The sequence below is a fragment of the Rattus norvegicus genome, chromosome 15 (genome assembly GCF_021556685.1).
Source record: "Rattus norvegicus strain SHRSP/BbbUtx chromosome 15, alternate assembly SHRSP_T2T, whole genome shotgun sequence".
Classification (NCBI taxonomy): Eukaryota; Metazoa; Chordata; class Mammalia; order Rodentia; family Muridae; genus Rattus; species Rattus norvegicus.
Window position 1 is genome coordinate 85,062,571 of NC_141548.1, and position 19,572 is coordinate 85,082,142.

A 19,572-nucleotide genomic window follows, 5' to 3' on the forward strand; every position below is an offset into this window, starting at 1 on the left:
TTTTGTTTCTGACCAAGGATCTCACTTCATAGCCAGAAAAATGTTATGGTGGGCCCATGACCATCATCCTGAAACATCTGGTCTGATATAAAATTATATAGCTTTCTGAAGGCACAGGTATAGCACCAATTAGGTAGCAGCAGCCTGTAGAGCTGGGAAGGGTTCTCCAGAAGGTAGTGGGTGCTTTGGGTCAGTATCCAGTATATGGTAGCATTTCTCTCATGGCTAGGATTCATGCATCCATGAATCAAAGAATGGGGAAGGGAACAAGTCTAGTCATTATCACCTCCAGTAGACCACTAGGAAGTTTTTTGCTTCTTGTTTCCACAATCCTAATTTCTGCTGGCCTAGAGGTTTTTATTTCACAGTAAGGAGCACTCCTGTCAAGAGGCACAACAAGCATTTCATAAACTAAAAAAGCTCAGAATTCCACGTGACCACTTAGGTCTTCTAATGCCCTTAAACCAATATTCAAAAAAAGGAATAACAGTGTTAGGAGATAAGGTTAATCCTGATTACGATGGGAAATTCAATTGATTCTCAACAATGAAAATAAAAAAAGATTATGTCTGGAGTTCAAGAGATCCTTTAAAGTCAATGGGAAACCACAACAGCCTAATCTATTTAGGCAAGATGACAGTGGGCATAGACCCATCAGGAATGATGTTATGGTTCACTCTTCCAGAAAAAGAGTCATTAGCTGCTGAGCTTCTTGAGGGGGAAAAATACAGAATGGGTAGTAAAGGAAGGTAGCTACAAATACCAGCTTAGGCCATGCCACAAGTTACAAGTTAGAGAAATAAGGATTATAGCTGATATAAATACTTTTTGTTAAAAAATGTACTTTGTTAAAAATGTTTATACAGATATTTATGTTTTCTTTCAATTTCTTTGTCATACATTGTAATATAAATTAAGAGAGTATTAGCAGTTATTATATTTATGTTTGGGTACTGAAATAATGTCCCCCTAGTGACATTGCCACCTATTCTAAATTTATAATGTGTTTGTGGTTGTGTGAGGGACATTAATAGGATTTTAGGCATAAATATGACCTGGTGTACAATTATATGTGAGATACTTTGATTATATTTAGGTATTATCATAACCTGGTTATTATTTTCTTTTTGGAATTAACATGACATAAGGAGGTATTACTATGTGCCAAGTAGACCAGGGGTAGACTTGTAATGGCTATTATTGGCTCTCAATTTGACTATCTCTGGAATGAACTACAACACAACAAGATATAGAGGACACAACTGTGAGAGACATTTTGCTTGGTGTGAAGTGCTTGAAGTGGGTAGGTCCACTTATAGTCTGAACTTTGGGGTAGGAAAGATATACCCTTCATCCAGACCACACCTTCTGCTGTAAGTCTACATAAAGACATAGAAGAAAGTTTCTGCTCTTCACCTGTTTGTCTTCACCTTGCTAGGACATTCATTTCTTCACTAGCATTAAACCTGCTGCTTCTTCAGGATCCCCACAATAAATGAAAGACCAGTTGAGACATCCAACTTTGTTAACTAAGCAAGTACTCAACTCTTGGGCTTGCCATTCACAGCCAGCCATTGAAGAAAGAGAAACAGAGAAAACTCTAGAGAATACTGAATAATAATACACAGGGATTCTTAAATTTCATTCTGCTGAAAATATGACTAGAGAGCTTATTTAAAAGCTAACTATCAGAACTAGAGAGATGTCTCAAGAGTTAAGTGCAGTGGTTGCTGTTCAAGAGGACCTGAGTTTGAATCCCGGTGCTCACATGGTGACCCATGACCATCTTTAACCCTAGGATTTTGGGATATGTATACAACTGCATGCATGTGGTATACAGGCATAGATGCATTCAGAACATCCATACACATACAGTAAAAGTAAAGGTTTAAAGAGAAGAAAGAAACAAATTATCAAGAAATTCTGAGATGATCCAGTTATGGGTGCATTTAGAGATCAACTTTTGTGTGGTACCAGGGAACAGAACGGTTACAATAATATACAGAAAAAAAGACCATTTCCTGTTTACATATGGTGAAGTTGCCTCTTCGGAGAGCAATACATACCTAAAACTTAATGTGCAATCTGTGACAATAAACTAACTAACTGTGACAATAAACTAACCAGTGCTAGTTTGTGAGCATGACTTTGTTACCAGTCCGAGTTCACACTGCTTCATTAGACCTTTATTATACCAGGGGCAGAATGAATGGGATGATGGGAAAAGCACACATCTATGCTGGGACAACCTGATATATGGATCTGTATGTTGGTTTGGGAAACACTAAAGCTATATCAGATGTTTTGTTCTTTTCTGTGGCTGGTAAGAATACTATAAGCCACACAACTTTGGCTATGCAAAAGGCTTTAGAGAGCTTATTTTTTGTCCTGAAAAGTTGGCCATTGTATCTAGGAACAAAACACAATTAAGTGTGCAGATTAAACTTAATTTTTTAAAAGCTTTCCAAGTGAAAATAAAATGTTTTCTAAAACCACTTCTTGCCAATCCTCAGTATACATGAAAAAGCCTGGCAGAAAACTGACAGTGGCTTGGCTGACGAATAGCAGTGGCGGGTTTTCCCATACTCAGTTCACAGAACATGCCTGGAGCTGCCCACAAGGCACTGCTGATATCATTGCCTAGTACCTTTGGTAATTTTGGCTCCTCTCTCACCCTACCTACCTATGTGAAAACTTACCGGATGGAGAAAACTGATCATCCAAGCGAAAGCCCTTCTTTGTTAAATGCAAACAATTCAAATGAAACACAAATATACTGCTTAGAAATGTTAGCAATATCTTGGGAAGAAAGAAAGGGTTACCCATGAAGCTGAATTCCTACTTTGTATAGGATGTAGCTACAGAGCCTTGTTACCTTAGATCAACCTTTCTAATGCGTGTAACCCTTTAATAAAGCTCAACATGCTGTGTTGACTACCAACCATAAATTATTTTGTTGCTACTTCATAATTCTAATTTTGCTACTGTTATGAATTATAGGAATATCTGATACACAACCCTGTGAAAGGGTCATGTGACCTCCAAAGGGGTCACAACCCATAGGTTTTAGAGGAAAATAGGTTATTACATATCCAAGCAACTCCCTGATGAAAAAAAATTCAGCCTCATGCTAACCGTGTAACATTTGATTGATTATTTTTCTGTAGACATTAGTCATGTCATAGTGGATAACTTTTAAATTAGCTGGCAAATGGAATGGTTTCTCTAATTGTTCCTGTTAAAGATAAAATGTTAGCTAATTTCAATAACAGAGAAGAGCAATTAGACAGATCAGTGAATCTTTCTCTTCATACTTTCATCTCAGAAGTTCTATGTTAGCTTGAATAGCGCTTTCTGCTTTGATCAGAATGATTATCAGATGGCTCTAGTTTATGTGAGACAAGAGCACATCTGAATTGCCAACACGTCTGTGAAGCCCATGTCCAAGTTGCATTAGCTAATTTCTACTAATAGTGGGTACATTTTCAATTAAGTGATGATTTGATCTGTGAAAAAAAAGTGATTATTAATTTAGTCATTGTCTGTGCTCCATTTTGGCTGAGTAACAGAAACTTCAATGAACTCAAGCAAAAACTAAGGAATTTCTTGGGAGGGAAGTTTGCTCTTGCACATGGTTCTCTGTATTAGCTGGGCTCCTCCTGGACTGTGTGCTTGGGAATCAGAATGCTGGATTAGTTGGACCAACATGTCTTCTGAGTCTTAAACTCAGCCTCAAGTTAGACCATGGTTGGATCATACATATATTTTGATAGGGCAGAGAAGTTTTAGTACAGCTTGGTTCAGCTGTCTTCCTATTCACTCAGAAGTTGATTTAATAGGCTACCATTACTTCTGAGATAGAACCAAGCCCAGCAATGCATATCTGAGTAATTTTTCTAACTGTACACAGCTAATGCTAGAGGTCATAGCCATTCATCTTCATGACTTTAGCATCTTCTAACCCATAGAACCAACAGGCTAGTGTGAGTCATTTAAGTGCTCACAATAACCACTGAAATTAAGATGATATCATTCACGCTAATGATGGTCATCACATCTACAAGATTAATTATTACAAAATTATTTAATCATTTATCAATTGATTATTAATACATTTAATTATTGGCAAAAACATAAACAGGGTCCTGAGAAAAACTAAAGAGTTGCTCTAATAATAATGGATAATTTTTACTCTGTTATAACAAGACAGTTTCTTGTATGGTAAAGTACATACTCCACTGAGTGTCTAAGTGTATTATCAAATTGAAATCTCATATTTATTCAAGTGTAGTATCATTGCTCTTATTTAGACGTAAGCTTTACAGTTGTGTTAAAGAAAAAAAAATACTCAGAGTCAAATGGTTAGAAGATATTCTTGAGAACCAAGTATGATTTGGATGCCTTGGCATGATGGCTTGTCTTACTGCGTTATTATTTATATCAGTGCGCCTCCGTTCACTGTTCACACATGGCCCTGGAGAAGAGAAGTGCAATGAAATTCCTGACTCCTACATTTTACCCTAGTAATCCTGTCCTTCCTCATTCTGTTCATAATTTAACTATGGACAATTATGACCGTTTTAGGGTACACACAGAGAAGGTGCAGGAAGGAATAAGTAGGTATCTAAGTAAGCTTAAATGATTTGGGGTTGTAAATCACTTAAAAAAAAAAAAGAAAGAAAAACGACCTTCAAAATGGAAATTTTCCAAGGCACATTGGTCCTTGTATGTTGTGTTCTTACCCTGTACCTCTTTACAAAAAGATGCACTAGTATATTGTCTTCTTCATATTAAATAATTTTTTTTATTAACTTGAGTATTTCTTATATACATTTCGAGTGTTATTCCCTTTCCCGGTTTCCGGGCAAACATCCCCCTCCCCCCTCCCCTTCCTTATGGGTGTTCCCCTCCCCACCCTCCCCCCATTGCCGCCCTCCCCCCATAGACTAGTTCACTGGGGGTTCAGTCTTAGCAGGACCAAGGGCTTCCCCTTCCACTGGTGCTCTTACTAGGATATTCATTGGTACCTATGAGGTCAGAGTCCAGGGTCAGTCCATGTATAGTCTTTAGGTAGTGGCTTAGTCCCTGGAAGCTCTGGTTGCTTGGCATTGTTGTACTTTTGGGGTCTCGAGCCCCTTCAAGCTCTTCCAGTTCTTTCTCTGATTCCTTCAACAGGGGACTTATTCTCAGTTCAGTGGTTTGCTGCTGGCATTCGCCTCTGTATTTGCTGTATTCTGGCTGTGTCTCTCAGGAGAGATCTACATCCGGCTCCTGTCGGTCTGCAATACCCTTGGCAGGGAAGGGAGAGGCAAAGATTAAAAAAGAGACTGAAGGAACATATTAAATAATTTTTAATTCAAGCTAATTTCTGGAATAGAGTGGGGCATCTGACCTGTACTAAGTCAAGAAAGAGCAAAGCCAGATCTCGCTGCCAATCCTGCCAACAGATAAACAGTGAATCACCGAGAAGCAACATGGTGCTTAGTAGATTTATTTTTGAACCGTTAATAATGGAAGGGGAGAGGAAATTTTAAATCAATGTCAAAAGTATTTTTAGAACACTTTCTACAGAAGTTTAATGACCACTATATACTTATACATATACAATACTACCTTAGATGGTGTCATATCTAGTCTAGTAGATCTTATAAAATGAAAATCAGGCCTCAGTGATGCCTCAAAGCATAAAGACTCCTGCCTACCAAGCCTGAAAACCTGATTTCAATCCCCAGAACCGACATGGTGGACTAAGAGAATCAACTCCCTCCATTTGTGCTCTGAGCTCCACACTCCTGCCAGGGCACATCTGTGCCCTTTCCCACAAACACACACAAATAAATATTTTATCAGAGGATGGCCTTGTCAGGTATCAATGGGAGGAGAGGCCCTTGGTCCTGTTAAGGCTCAATGCCCCAGTGTACGGGAATGTCAGGGTGGGGAGGCAGGACTGAGTGGGTAAGTAGGTGGGGAAGCACCCTCATAGAAGCAGGGGGAGGGGGGAAGGGATAGCAGGATTCTGGAGGGAAAACTGGGAAAGAGGATAACATTTTACATGTAAATAAAAAATACCCAACAAAAGAAAAAAAAAGAATATATTGTAAGAACAACAACAAAGCCCGAAAACACAAATCTCCCTAAGTGCATAGAAAGACAGACTTCAAAACTAACCTGGACAGGAAGGAGACTGGAGGGGTGCCAGGCTGAAAACAATGATCATTTCTCTATAATTTTATTGCCATCATGAGGTCTTTGTCCATGTCATTATTAATGTCAGAAATATTCATTGGTGTGCACCATAATACGTACTAGGCACTTAGATAAGCAATGGCTGAAGTAAACAGAAATGGCTACTTCCCTCTGGAAACGTTAGGTTCCATAGTCTTCATTTGCTGACAAAGTCATGACCATTCTCCATCAATTTAATGAAATTGCTGTTATCCTTCTTTGCTCAATATTTTTTTTCCAGAAAATGGTCATTGTTTCATGTTTTCATGAGAAATGGTACAAAGAAGAGACAATGGCGAAAAGGACAAAGAGCGAGGTACTCCCGCATCTTATCTCCTACTGTTGGTGCTGAAGATTATGTAAGGCTGAATAACTCTGGGAGTAATGATGACACAGGTTGAGTGTGGTCAACCTTCCTCTGTGCAGATGCCCATTTCTGATGCTTCTTCACCCATGAAGCTGAGTATGTGCTAGTCTCTTACCTTAATTAACTTTAAAGTTTACATCCTGTCTTAGTCAGGGTTTGTATTCCTGCACAAAACATCATGACCAAGAAGCAATTTGGGGAGGAGAGGGCTTACTCAGCCTACACTTCCACATTGCTGTTCATCGCCAAATGAAGTCAGGACAGGAACTCTCACAGGGCAAGAACTTGGATCAGGAGCTGATGCAGAGGCCATGGAGGGTGCTGCTTACTGGGTTGCTTCCCCTGGCTTGCTCAGCTTGCTTTCTTATAGAACCCTGGACTACCAGCCCAGGAATGGCACCACCTGCAATGGACTGGGGCCTCCCACCCTTGATCACTAGTTGAGAAAATGCCTTAGAGCTGGATCTCATGGAGGCATTTCCTCAAGGGAGGCTCCTTTCTCTGTGATAACTCCAGCTTGTGTCAAGTTGATAAGAGGTACAACTGACCTCTTATCAACTTGACACATAAGCCCATCACTAAGCCTACTCTCTTATCCATCCCCACGATCTAAATAACCTTTAAAGGCCTTACAAATTCTTATGCATTAAAATTTCAATCCCTTTCAAATATCTAATCTCTTTTGAAATTCAAACTTTTTATTTTTATAATTCAAAGTCTTTTAACTGTGGGCTCCACTAAAATACTTTCTTACTTCAACAGGGAAAAATAACAGGGATACGTCACAATCAAAAGCAAAAATCAAACCATACCTGTTCAGTGTCTGAGATCCACACACAATCTTCTAGGTCCCTCCAAAGGTTTGCATCACTTCTCCAGCTCTGCTCTTTGTAGCACACACCTTATCATCTAAGCTCCAGCTGCCTGTACTCCATTGCTCCTGCTGTTCTTGGTGGTCATCTCACGGCCCTGGCATCTCCAAAACATGGCTATCCTCTGCTGTAACTGGACAACACTTTCACAAATAGTCTTTCATAGGCTCTTTTCGTGGTGCTAAGCTTCAACTTCTCTGCATGACCCCTTCAGTCCTGGGCTGTCAACTGCCACTGAGGCTGCACCTTCACCAATGTCCTCTCACAGTACCAAGTATCAGCTGCCACCCCTTCATGTTTCAAAACAAGTGTCACCTGGGTGACTTACACAGTCCCAAGTCTGGCTGCCAGCATGTGATACAACCGTGGCTGCCACGGGAACACAGCTTCTCTCAGAAAACACTTCACAGATGATTTCACCTCGGTGATGCTGGTCTCCTCTTAATCACGGCTAATTTCTTAGCTCCAGCTGACCAGCATCAACCATCCCAGTAATACTAGGTTCTGCTTCAGCAGTTCTGGCATCTTGTTAATCACAGCTGATTCTTCAGCTCCCATAACCAAAATCACAGATTCTTCACAATCAAAACAGCAATGGCCCTAATATGAGTCTTTAATTTTCCCTCTGAAATGTCACAAGCCAGGCCTCCACTGTTTGCACTGTTCTCAACATTCTCTTCTAAGCTCCTGCAGAACATCCCACAGAGCTCTTATCGCCCAATGGCTCTTCTAGCCCAAAGTCCTTCTACAGAACTGCCAAAAACATAATCAGGCTGTCACAGGAATACCCTACTCCTGTACCAATTTATCTTAGTCAGGGTTTGTATTCCTGAATGAGACACCATGACCAAGAAACAAGTTGTGGAGGAGAGAGTTTATTCAGCTTACATTTCCACGTTGCTGTTCATCACCAAAGGAAGTCAGGACAGGAACTCACACGGGGCAAAAACTTGGAGGCAGGAACTGATGCAGAAGCCATGGAGGAGTGGGACTTACTGGCTTGCTTCCCATAACTTGCTCAGCTTGCTTTCCTATAGAACCAGCCCAGGGATGGTACCACCCACAATGGACTGGGCCCTCCCCTCCTTGATCAGTAATTGAGAAAATGCCTTAGAGCTGGATCTCATGGAGGCATTTCCTGTGATAACTTCAGCTTGGGTCAAGTTGATACATAAAACCAACCAGTATACATCTATAATGTGTATATGCATACACAGGTGGATGTATGCATAATATGGCATAGTATTTCATAGGCATAAAATGGAAAACCAAATTAAGAGAATGGTGCACACAGTGTTGATTTCTGCAGTATTGTAGAACAACTTGAGTCCTCATCATTCAAGAGCAATGGAAAGTATTATTCTAAAGACTCCTGGAGGTATAACCCCACAAACTCATCTAGTTCCACTGCATTCTGGATGCGCAGTAAGCAGCGTTCTTGAAAAACCAGCCTTTCTATTAGAAAGTGGTATGAAAGTTTATCTTCTTCCAGAAAAATGAAAAAATGTCTAATAACGTGGTAGGGTTGGAAAGTATGATTCCAAAGATAAATAGGCCACCCTGGGAATACTCGGCCTAAAATGAAGGAAGGAGTAATATGCACCCTTTGCTGTTTCTGTTGCTCATTCTCTTAGAGATAGTAAATTTCATTAAATATAATAATTCACATATGATAAAACTAACATTTCCATCCCTAGCAAGAATGTCTTTAAATACATGAAATTAACAAAAAGATTTTAAAATATCTAGTCATGTGCTATGTTAAACTTTCTTTGGGTTTTTTTTTTCTAAGATCAACATCGTTAGTCATAGCTGTTGCATTATCAGGACTTACCCCTGAATAAATGGAATTCTTTACTACTTTAAGTGCTGTGTCTAAATTTGAATAATATTATTTATAACTTTTAATGTTGTCTAGTAATCCTGCGATTGTTCCCACTTGCAAAATGTTCTTAGAAATGTACAATAACTATGTTTGTATTTGGCCTATCTGAATTGAGATAAAACTCATCTTGGAATTGGCTGATACAGCTTTCAAATAGCTTTTAATCTATTTATTAGTTCATATTTCTAGTCTAATATATTATACACAATATATAATATATATATACTTATTCATGTATATATGAACACATAGGTATGAGTATGTGTGTGTGTGTGTGTGTGTGTGTGTGTGTACACATATATGTGAACAAACCAAACCATTTATTTTGTGAGATTTTTTTCTAACTTTCTGGCTTTCACTAGTTGCACCCCCTGGGAATACACTATATCTGAAGTTTCAATTGCTTTTAGAAGATAAATTCCCATAGCATATGTCTATGTTTTCTATTTTTAAACTATTTCCTACTATAGATCCATCATAATAAAACATATTTCAAAAACTATTTATTAAGCTTGCGTTACCTATACTATATTACGTATTTCATGGGACAAAAGCAGTTAGCTTTCCCACCAGAGTATGCACAGATGATGACGACACTCTGCTTGCCACAGCTTTCTCCCACATCCAACGCCTCTTGCTGCTCTCCCTTCGCACAGTAAAGTAGCATTTGATTCACAGGCATTTGGTTATGAATTAAACGACAGCTTGGAGTGTGATGCTATTCTTACTACACACAAACACATGCACTACCCTGAGTGACTCCTCCATCCCTCTTGTTCTAAAAATACCTCCACTGGGTTTGCCATTTTCCCGGGAGGATAACCTGACGAGCCAAATCTTTGGCCAGGGGAATCTGACCACAACATCTGAAATCACTCATGGCTTAATGAGTTGAGTCTGCATGAAGTCAAAATTTAATTGTATGTTTATAAGACTTTTTATCCAGGCCTCAAATGATTTCTTTTGTACATGTTTCTAAGGGAAATGAAATCAAGTCTGTCCAAACTTTGCTTGTCTGCCCCAGAGAACTGTGTGGTTCACATGAGAAGCACTAAAATTCTTTATTCAGCAAGAGACTAATCTCTGTGGATGCGTCACACTCTGGGCAGGAGTACCGGATTTCAGTTGTTGATTGAATCCACACTTCCCTTAACACCACTTCAACTGTTCTTTTCAGATTCTAGATGTTACCAAACTTTTGGCTAGTCAAAGGTGACTCCACCCACACTCTGTACTCTATTTGAATTTAAAGTCAGAATGTGATGCTGACATCAACTTTCCCATATTTAAGGAAGTTAAGTTCCCATAGGATTTGCTTTTTCAAAATGATTTTTTTATTTTATTTTAGTGTGTGTGTGTGTGTGTGTGTGTGTGTGTGTGTGTGTGTGTGTCTATGTGTGTGTTCCTTAAGTGTTGGGATGCCACACTTGAAGAAAGTGGCCAGAAGATATCGATGAATCCCCTGAGCTAAAGTCAGAGGTGGTGGGAAACAAACTCAGATATCTGCAATAGTGGTGCAGTATCTTAAGCACTGATTCATCTCAGCAATCCCAACAGGATTTTCATTGTCATTGTCTTTCTGTTTCCTCCAGTGTATGTCTTCCCCAATCATGCCAGATGGTTTACTGGACATTTTAAAGGACTCACTTCTTCATTATACCCTAAGTAACACATTCATTAGAAAAATCTCGAGTCTGTCCCAATTGCTCACACCCGAAAAATTCATCTTCGCTGGTTTTCTATTGCTTTTGCTTCTGACATTTATATCTCTCACAGCACAGCTCCGAGCTGCTTACTCTCTGGAAGCACACATTCTCAAATACATCTTTGAAGCTGCCTGGCTTTGCTCTTAGACAGGAGAAAGGGGCAGGGTTACTGATTAAAATTCATTTCTGGAGATACAAAATCACTTCAAGCTAAAATCTACTTAGGTTGAAGCATGTATCTGATCTTTAACACAAATGAAACAAACCCTAAGAATAATTTACTGAATATAGAACAGAAAGCATAATCAGACCAGATAGCCCATAAATTGCCAATGCACAGCACAGAGTCAGCTTCTCTCATGTAGAATTCTCATTTTCCTTTCCTTGATGACTAAATGGTCAACACCAAAACAGCCTCTAGAAAAAAAGTGTGGCAACTGGTGACTGGGGTGAGTTAGAGTAAAACAGAAATGCTCACTTTGGGGATGCACTAGATAAAAAGAAAGGGATAGATGAGCAATTTAAATATTCCCCTTTCTGTTCTCAGTGGGAGAGGATGGACCTAGTCCTACAGTAACTTGGTGTACCAGGGCAGGTTGGTATTCATGGAGGGACCTCCCCTTCTCTGAGAAGGGAATGGAGGATGAGAGGAAAAGGGGTTGGGAGGGAGGGATAAAAGAGGAGGAGGGAGAGAAAGCTCAATAAGGATGTAAAGTGAGTAAATTAATTAAAAATTCACATATTGCATCCTAATTAATAACAGAACATCCACACGAATATAGAAGTCTTATTTGACCAGAAGACAGACCACAAAAGAATGGGGTAATCTGAACTTGATTTTTCACATTTTTGATAGTTCCTAATTTTATCCCAAAGGGGGGCAATAAAGCTAACAGCCTTAACTGGTCTGAGGTTACAAGTTACATGTAAAGGATGCCAGTCACTGACCAACCTCTTCTTTGTAGAACTGGAAGGTCCATGGAGTGCTATTTTGAGTTTTCTGCACAAAACAACAAAGAAACAGACAAACAACAACAAACAAAACAAAGCCAAAAGAAAAAATCCAAACCAAAACCAAACCAACCAACCAAACAAACAAACAAAAAAATAATGGTGGCTCTCTGATGGTATGAAGAACTTCCGTTGCTGGCATCGGGACACTACAACCAGAATTAGAATATTGGAACTAAATAAAGCGCAGTCTGGAGCCAACTGGTCAACCTTCTCACCTTTAGTCACATTTCTAGAGAAGTAACTTATTTGAAAATAGAGACAGGTTTAACTAAGTCAGCACTCTTTGGCAGCAATTGGGCTAGCTTCTAATCAAATTTTAAGTTACTCATTTGTGTGGCAAAGGCAAACTATTCTTTGAAAGAAGACTACCAACGAAAAACTAAAACTCCAACTTTGATGATGATCAACATTGAACTAAATGCACCTGCGCACACTTACCACCCACTGCCCTAGTTTCTTTTTTCTGCTACTGTAATAAGAAAATACTCTGAGGAAAGAAACTCAAGAGAGACATTGTTTGTTATGCTTCAATTCAAAAATAGAGTATCACATTACTAGGTAGTCAAGGCAGTAGGCAGGAAGTCACATGGCACCTGCGGTCAACAAGCAGAGAGACAATAAATGGATGCTAGTGCTCGTCTCTCATTCTCCACCTTATGCAGTTCAGAGTTTCTACCCACAATTGATGAGTACTTCCCACCTCTATTGACATTCTTAAGATAATCCTCACGAGCATGTCGGAACTATCTCAATAGGCAATTCTTAGTCCCAACAGGTTTACAAGGAACACTGTCTATTACACCCACATGGACTGAGCCCAGGTCTGGATAGGAAATAAGTGCTTGATTTGCGCAAACTTCTGGGCATCCACAGTGCTCTTGACAAGACCTTTTACTCATTCTCCACATCAAACTCCATCTTGTAAGCTCTTCTTATCCCCATGGTACACTATATGAGATTTTGTTCTTCTTTACTTATTGACATATTGTTTCTCCGGGAAACCTATTCCTATAATAGTTTAATCATCCCAAGTTAACCAATGTGAGATACAGATAGAACCCTGTTTTCGTCCATCTACAATGAAGGAATCACGTCCCTAAAACCTACTCCTGCACCCCATCACCAAATACATCCTCCTTACTTGGGAACCCAAAGGCACATACCATTTTTCTTTTGTCATTATCTCTGTCACTATATTCCTAGACTAAGCAACATGGTCTTTCTCTGACATTATGATCTAACCTCCTAACAGAAAAACATGCCTTAGCTCTTGTCTTCCCACCATTTGTCCATCTCTGACCAGCCATATTCCTCTCAGTTAAATGTAAGACAAATCTGGATTTCCTGACTCACAGCTTCAAAGTGCTTTTTAACCCACTCGATAAATTCAAACTTTTTAACCTAATGGAGGAGGAGGTGAGAGTAGTCCATGAAGAAAGGGAAGAAGAGAGAATGATTAAAAGGATTATTTTATTTACTACTTGTGGTTTGGAAGAATCCACATGAGATTAATGAGGCTTGCAAGTTGGGCAAACAAGGCCTCTTTTGTATGTAGTATTATTAGATCCACAACCTTGGTGGTTACTTTCATTTTTCTGTCCTAGACCTTATTCATCTCTTTCTTACTCCAGTTCTTCCAAAAAGTACAAATGAAATGATTCACATATCTAGCACAATAACAGATAGTAATGTGAAAGAAACAGTATACCAAATGGTGCCATATATGACCTAGAACAAGGCATTGTATTATCACAACCAAGAGAAGGAGGGGACAAGTCTAATGAACTTAGAGGACAGAGAGCATAGAGCATAGGTCTCTAACCTATTAGGGACCCTAGGAAAGGGACTCAGCTAATTTTGGCTTTCTTTTTATTATGTGAATAAAGAATGTAAAACCAAACATTCAGATGAGCTCCCGCGACCACTGTGTTTACGGTCAATGCGTTTCTTCTTCTTTCTCCACCACATGAGAAAGCAGGCACCATCTAGGGGATGAGTCGTTTATGCCACCTTTTGCTGAGAAACCATTTCTGTTGTCTCTTCCTTATGAGAACTATACAGAACTTCTGGACAAGCTTTGGCCACATCCTCTAGGTTATAGCTTTGGGTCCCAGAATAAAGTCCCATTACTCGGCAGATATTTTGATGACCATCCTACTGAAATACCTTGTAGCAGAACTGGAGACTGTACCCATTCTACCTGGGAAAACCCGTGTCCCCACTCGTGATCCTGCAGCCTCTGCTGCCCCCTGGTGGTACCTACTAAAGTTACTGTCCCATTGATGGAGTCAAAGTTCCCAGGAAAACTCAAGAAACAGTTTTTGAGACTTACTGCATTTGGAGTATTGCGTATACAGAGCTGTGGCACAATGTCATGGCATATGTTTTTCAATAAAAACAACGTTCAAGAAAAATATTAATTTTCCTTGAAAAAAAAAAAGATTATTCCCTGATAGCTAACCAACCATACATGGAACTGTAACTAATTTTATTATCAGAAACACAGAATAAATCAACAGTGCCACTCGCACATTTCAAAGTTTAAAAACAAGAGTTATAAAGATAATTTAAAATAGTTCAGGTGAAGTTCATAGGTTTTACCTAAATGATAGTAATTTCCCCATCTTCAGAATATGTACCATTTGATACTTAAAATTCTCGTGGGTGCCTCTGCTTAGCCCAAATTAAACACACATTAAAGCCTGAAACTGAAATAAAAAAAGAGGAAAATTTAGGACTGCCTTATGGAATCTAATATTTCCATCAACTATGTTTTTTCATTTATAAAAATTTCCACAAAGAAAAATGAGTTATATTTGAAATACGGTTTTTGTTTTTTGTTTTTTTTGTTTTGTTTTATTTTTTGTTGAAGCATCTTAGAAAATGGCCTCTAAGTTGCCACAGTCTACTTAGGAAATTCAAAGACTATGACATATTTCTCAACCCTTCTACTATTTCTCTGCCTTTGACTGAGAGTCCGCTAAAGAACCATTTTGTCTTTGAGGGTTTCATTTAAGAAAATGTCTGGTAGTAAGATCATTTTCACGTTCTAGGAGGACATCTGTTTCCAATTCCATTCCTGGAAGCCAGGCAGAATCCTGAACAACTCAGATCCATTTGACAGTTTCCCATCCTTGTTTCCACTGGCAAAGTGGCCTTCTTAAATGTTCAACTTTTCTCAAATGAATTAATACCTATAATTTGTGTTCATGCCTAATCTAATGTTCCCAAGCTGGGATAATTTCTCCTCAACGATTTCCCACAGCTGTTGGGTAGTAAAGGTGTTCCGTGCTTTGTTTTTTATGTGCCCGCATATCACTATCAACGCAGAAACCACATTTTAATGTATCCGAATCTGTCTTCTTTGGATGCTCATAAATTGGATATGTGCTCAGGGCCTTGTGGGTGTTTTTTTTTTCTCACTGTAATAAACGGTAGTGAAATCTGAGGAGTTATGATGTACAACCTTGGGCTACAAGGGGGGTACTTTTGACACTCAAATGTCTCCAGAAGATGGAAAATTCAATTTATTTTATTGCCCCTCTTAAAAGTTCTAAAAGTTCTGGAGAATTAAAAACTGTTCTCCATACTTCTTAGAAGTCTTAAGGTCTGTGACTAGTAGGAATTAAAATGTCTATGCCTTGTATAACATACAGAGATGCTAAAAATAATTTATTTGAGTTGAAGCCAGGAATAAGATGACTGGTACTAACACAGACAGACAAGAATCAGGTAGTTTCTGGTGAGCTGGATGTTCACCATCAGGAACTTCAAAGCACCAACCGGATGAACTCCTATTCTTGTTTTCTGAATATTGCTAACAATTTCAAGACTGAAGCTGTCTTTTTTTTTAAAGATTTGTTATTTGTTTTTAATTATATGTATATGTAACGGAGGAGGACATCATGCACAGAGGTATGGGTGAAACACAGAAAAAGACATCAGATCTAGAGCTGGTGTTTTGGGTGGTTGCGAGTTACCAGATAGAGATGTTTGGAATCACATGTGGGTCCTTTGCAGTGAAATATGGGCATTTAACTACTGAGCTATCTCTCTGACCTCAAGTTGCTATTCCTTAGTGGCTAACTTTGTAGGTCCTTCTGCTTAATATGTTCTGGTCTCTCGTAGTTACTCAAGATCTAAGAAGACTCCTACTTTTACTGTCCTCATCATAAATCTTTAAACACTTTCTAACCAATCTGAGAAACACATGGTTTGTGAACCGTTCATTAACCTCTCAGTTACTGACTTTTATGCCTTGAGCAGACCATGCTGGAAATGGTAACTACTCACTTTTATATTACCTTAATTAGTCTAATGAGCAACATGGTGATGTAAAATTGGTTTCATTTTTCAATCTCCAGCATGGAAACTGTGCCTGACACATAATTAGTGATAAAAATTATCAATTGAATGAGTGTTGATAGCATACCTTAAAGACAGTCAATTCTATCTCCACACAAAATTAAATATTATTTCTAGAACCTTAGATTTTATTGTAATAAAGAAATGTGCCCTTGTTAATCTTGATTCTGGGAACAATTTTGGTTGTACAAATACTAGCCTCTATTTGTCAAACTCTAGCTAAAATAATTTTTTTAATTTATGGTAGTTACACAAAACTAACTTCCAAAGATAACATTAATTAAATGAAGTTCACTAATCTTTTTTCTCTCTTGCTCTTAAAAAAATAGTGTAGTATGTTTACTCCTGATTATTAGGCTTAGATCTATTCACTAGAGTTAATTTTTAAAACTTACACCCTAGAATATGATGATTTATACCCAGAAAATGTTCAAGTATTTATTACATACATAAGGTAATTATAAAGAGTATACTGAGTAAATTAGTTCCTTGCATCTTATGTGCAGCCAATTTTGTAATACTCTGCCAATTCCCTATTATATAAAATCTTGCCAAGACCAAGTGTTATAAATCTCTGGACTATTCTCCAATATTATCTATCCACCAAAGTTCTTGACACACAGAGATCAGAATTTTACACTTAGGTCCTACTTGTACATTCATCAAATTGATCAATGACACAAAAAGTATGAAAATAATCTCCACTATAATACGGCTTTTACGTTTTGACTTTAGTTACATTCAAGAGCCTCACGCTCGTCTTTCTTCCTAATTCTGGGAATCCAGACACTTAACCCAAGGTCAAGGGAAAATAGAATTTATGACATGGAGAAGAAAAAGAGCTCATAGAATAATATTCATCAGAAAACCATGAGGCATTTGTGATTAGAATACGTACCTGTTGATTCATAAAGCCCAGGTAATGATCTATAATTAAGTAGCTTTATTAAGTATAAAACAAGGTAAAGTAAAAGAATAAATAGCAAGTGATGATAAATAGAAGATAGATGATGATACAAGATAAGTAGATTATAGGTAGATGATAGATAATTAATAGATAGATGAGTGACAGATGATAGATATATAGAAAGATATGTAGAGATGATAGATAGATAATTGATTGATGATTGATAGATAGATAGAGAGATTATAGATAAATGGTAGATTATACACAGATCAATTATAGACAGACAGACATATATCATTAAATCAAGTACTCATAACAGCCATCAGAAATCAAGTGGGAAAGCCCCTTTAAGACAGTTGAAGTTCTCAACAGAGAGAGTCCCTGGCAGAGCAGTGTCCCCTTATGTGACGCTCCCAAGTGATAGAAAAAATAGCAACAAGTAGAACAAACATGTAAAGCCCTGGGGAAACTCAGTAGAAGCTGACAGAGGAGGCTGAGTAGTAGCTGAAATCTTGTTGATTTCAGTGGCGCATTCTCTCTTTGGCCAAGTTTTCCATGAACTTCTGCCTTCTCACTGTAGACACGTTAATATCCCGAGATAAACAATAACATCTGTCAGAAATGTTTAACCTTCGAGCTGCTCTTAAGGGCACAGTGCTTTTATTCTTGGGCTGCTTACCATTCTCTCTTCCCTGTCACAGAGTTGAGGTGAGGGGAGAGAAGGGCAGCTTATTTCCAGGCAGGGGGAATTGGAGGACATTCGATGTGAACATGCTTGGCTTGAAATGGAGCAAGGCAAAGCCTGTTTCCAAAGCAGCTTTGCAGGGATCTTAAACAGCACATGAAAACCCGCCAATGTAATAATTACACTTGATACTTGAGACTAGTATGTTGTCCGCTGGTAGATCATAATTATAAGACTCCTGTTGCTGACCCAAATGGACATCGTGTGTGTGTGTGTGTGTGTGTGTGTGTGTGTGTGTGTGTGTGTGCATGCGTGTGTGCATGCGTGTGTGTGTGTGTGTGTGTGTGTGTGTGTGTTCTGTTTGTTGTCACTCACATCTATCATGGTTAAGTGTTGCCCCTTTATGGATATTCTGTCATGCTAGTCATTGTCATGGTTCATAGATGTTACAGCTCAATAGTCATATTTTTCTCTTCCTTGGCAGCTTTCATAGAATAATCTAGATAGAATAGCGAGGAAGGAGGCTTTCAGATTAGATCCATCTTAAATCACTCAGGTCCTATGTCCTAAGTGTGCAGCCTCTTTAGTACTAGGAGTTATTGCTCAACTCCTGAGAAAAAAACCAAAGCTACATTCATAATCTGCAGAGATTTCAGGACCACTCGGACTACCCTGACCGATCACTTCAAAGTTGTGTGTGTGTGTGTGTGTATGTATGTGTGTGTGTATGTGTGTGTGAACATACACTCATATATATTGTGTATAATTTGAGATAGATATAAAAAATATTATTCCTTGAGGCTTTTTCAAACACACTTTGTGTTATTATCAAAGGTCAAAGAGGTATTACTTCCAGAGTCAATTGTCCTTCATATTACACTTAGAACCACACCTCAATACTTCAGCCCTCCATCCTGGGTTTCTTGCTTTCTTGTTATAGAAGATCGATCCATATTTGTAGGTCAACCCTTGTAGGAAGGCAGTCAGCTCGTCCCTTATTCCAACAAGTCCTCAGAACTCCACTTTAGTTATCCATCCTGGATTCCTAATTTTTTCCTTGTAGCAGACGGGTCCACATTTCTAAGCAAATCTTTGTTGGGTGGTAATAAATTCCTCCTAGAAATTTCATTAATAACTTATAAATACTCAAAATTCCCAACTCTACTATAAGGCAAAGGCATCAGGGTCTTTCATTTGTAACAAGCACTCCTACGATAGACTCTGCAGTTTGGGCAGGAAGACCGAAGGCCTGGCACAGAGGGATCTGTGGCGAAGACTGCACACCTAGAGGCTGCAGTATGCACAGTGGGCATTAAGCAATTAGTTCAATGAAGAAGATCTACTTTTTATTATGAGCCTTGCTTTAATGGAGGGAGAATTATCTCAAAAAGTGAGTGGATTAGTAAGATTTTTAACATCTTCAAAGGCAAATTACCATAACCATCTGCCTTGAAATCTGCGAACTCTGGAAGTATGATTTGAGCTAATATATTTCAGGTTTCAAATTCTCCTAGTGAGGAGACATTACTTATATATCTTATTCCCT

General features: G+C 38.6%; 1 long non-coding RNA gene across 9 annotated transcripts in view; it reads right to left on the bottom strand.

Annotated features, from left to right (window-relative positions):
- LOC102556284 (uncharacterized) overlaps positions 1–19,572 on the bottom strand; it is a 134,113-nt gene that overhangs the window by 14,567 nt on the left and 99,974 nt on the right. For 4 of the 9 annotated variants that reach the window (XR_015638455.1, XR_015638452.1, XR_015638462.1 and 1 more), the window contains one exon: positions 5,028–5,289. The exons of the other annotated variants lie outside the window; for them this stretch is intronic. This is a non-coding gene — a long non-coding RNA (uncharacterized LOC102556284). Of the gene's footprint in view, positions 1–5,027; positions 5,290–19,572 lie in introns of those variants that run through there. 9 annotated transcript variants of the gene reach the window in all.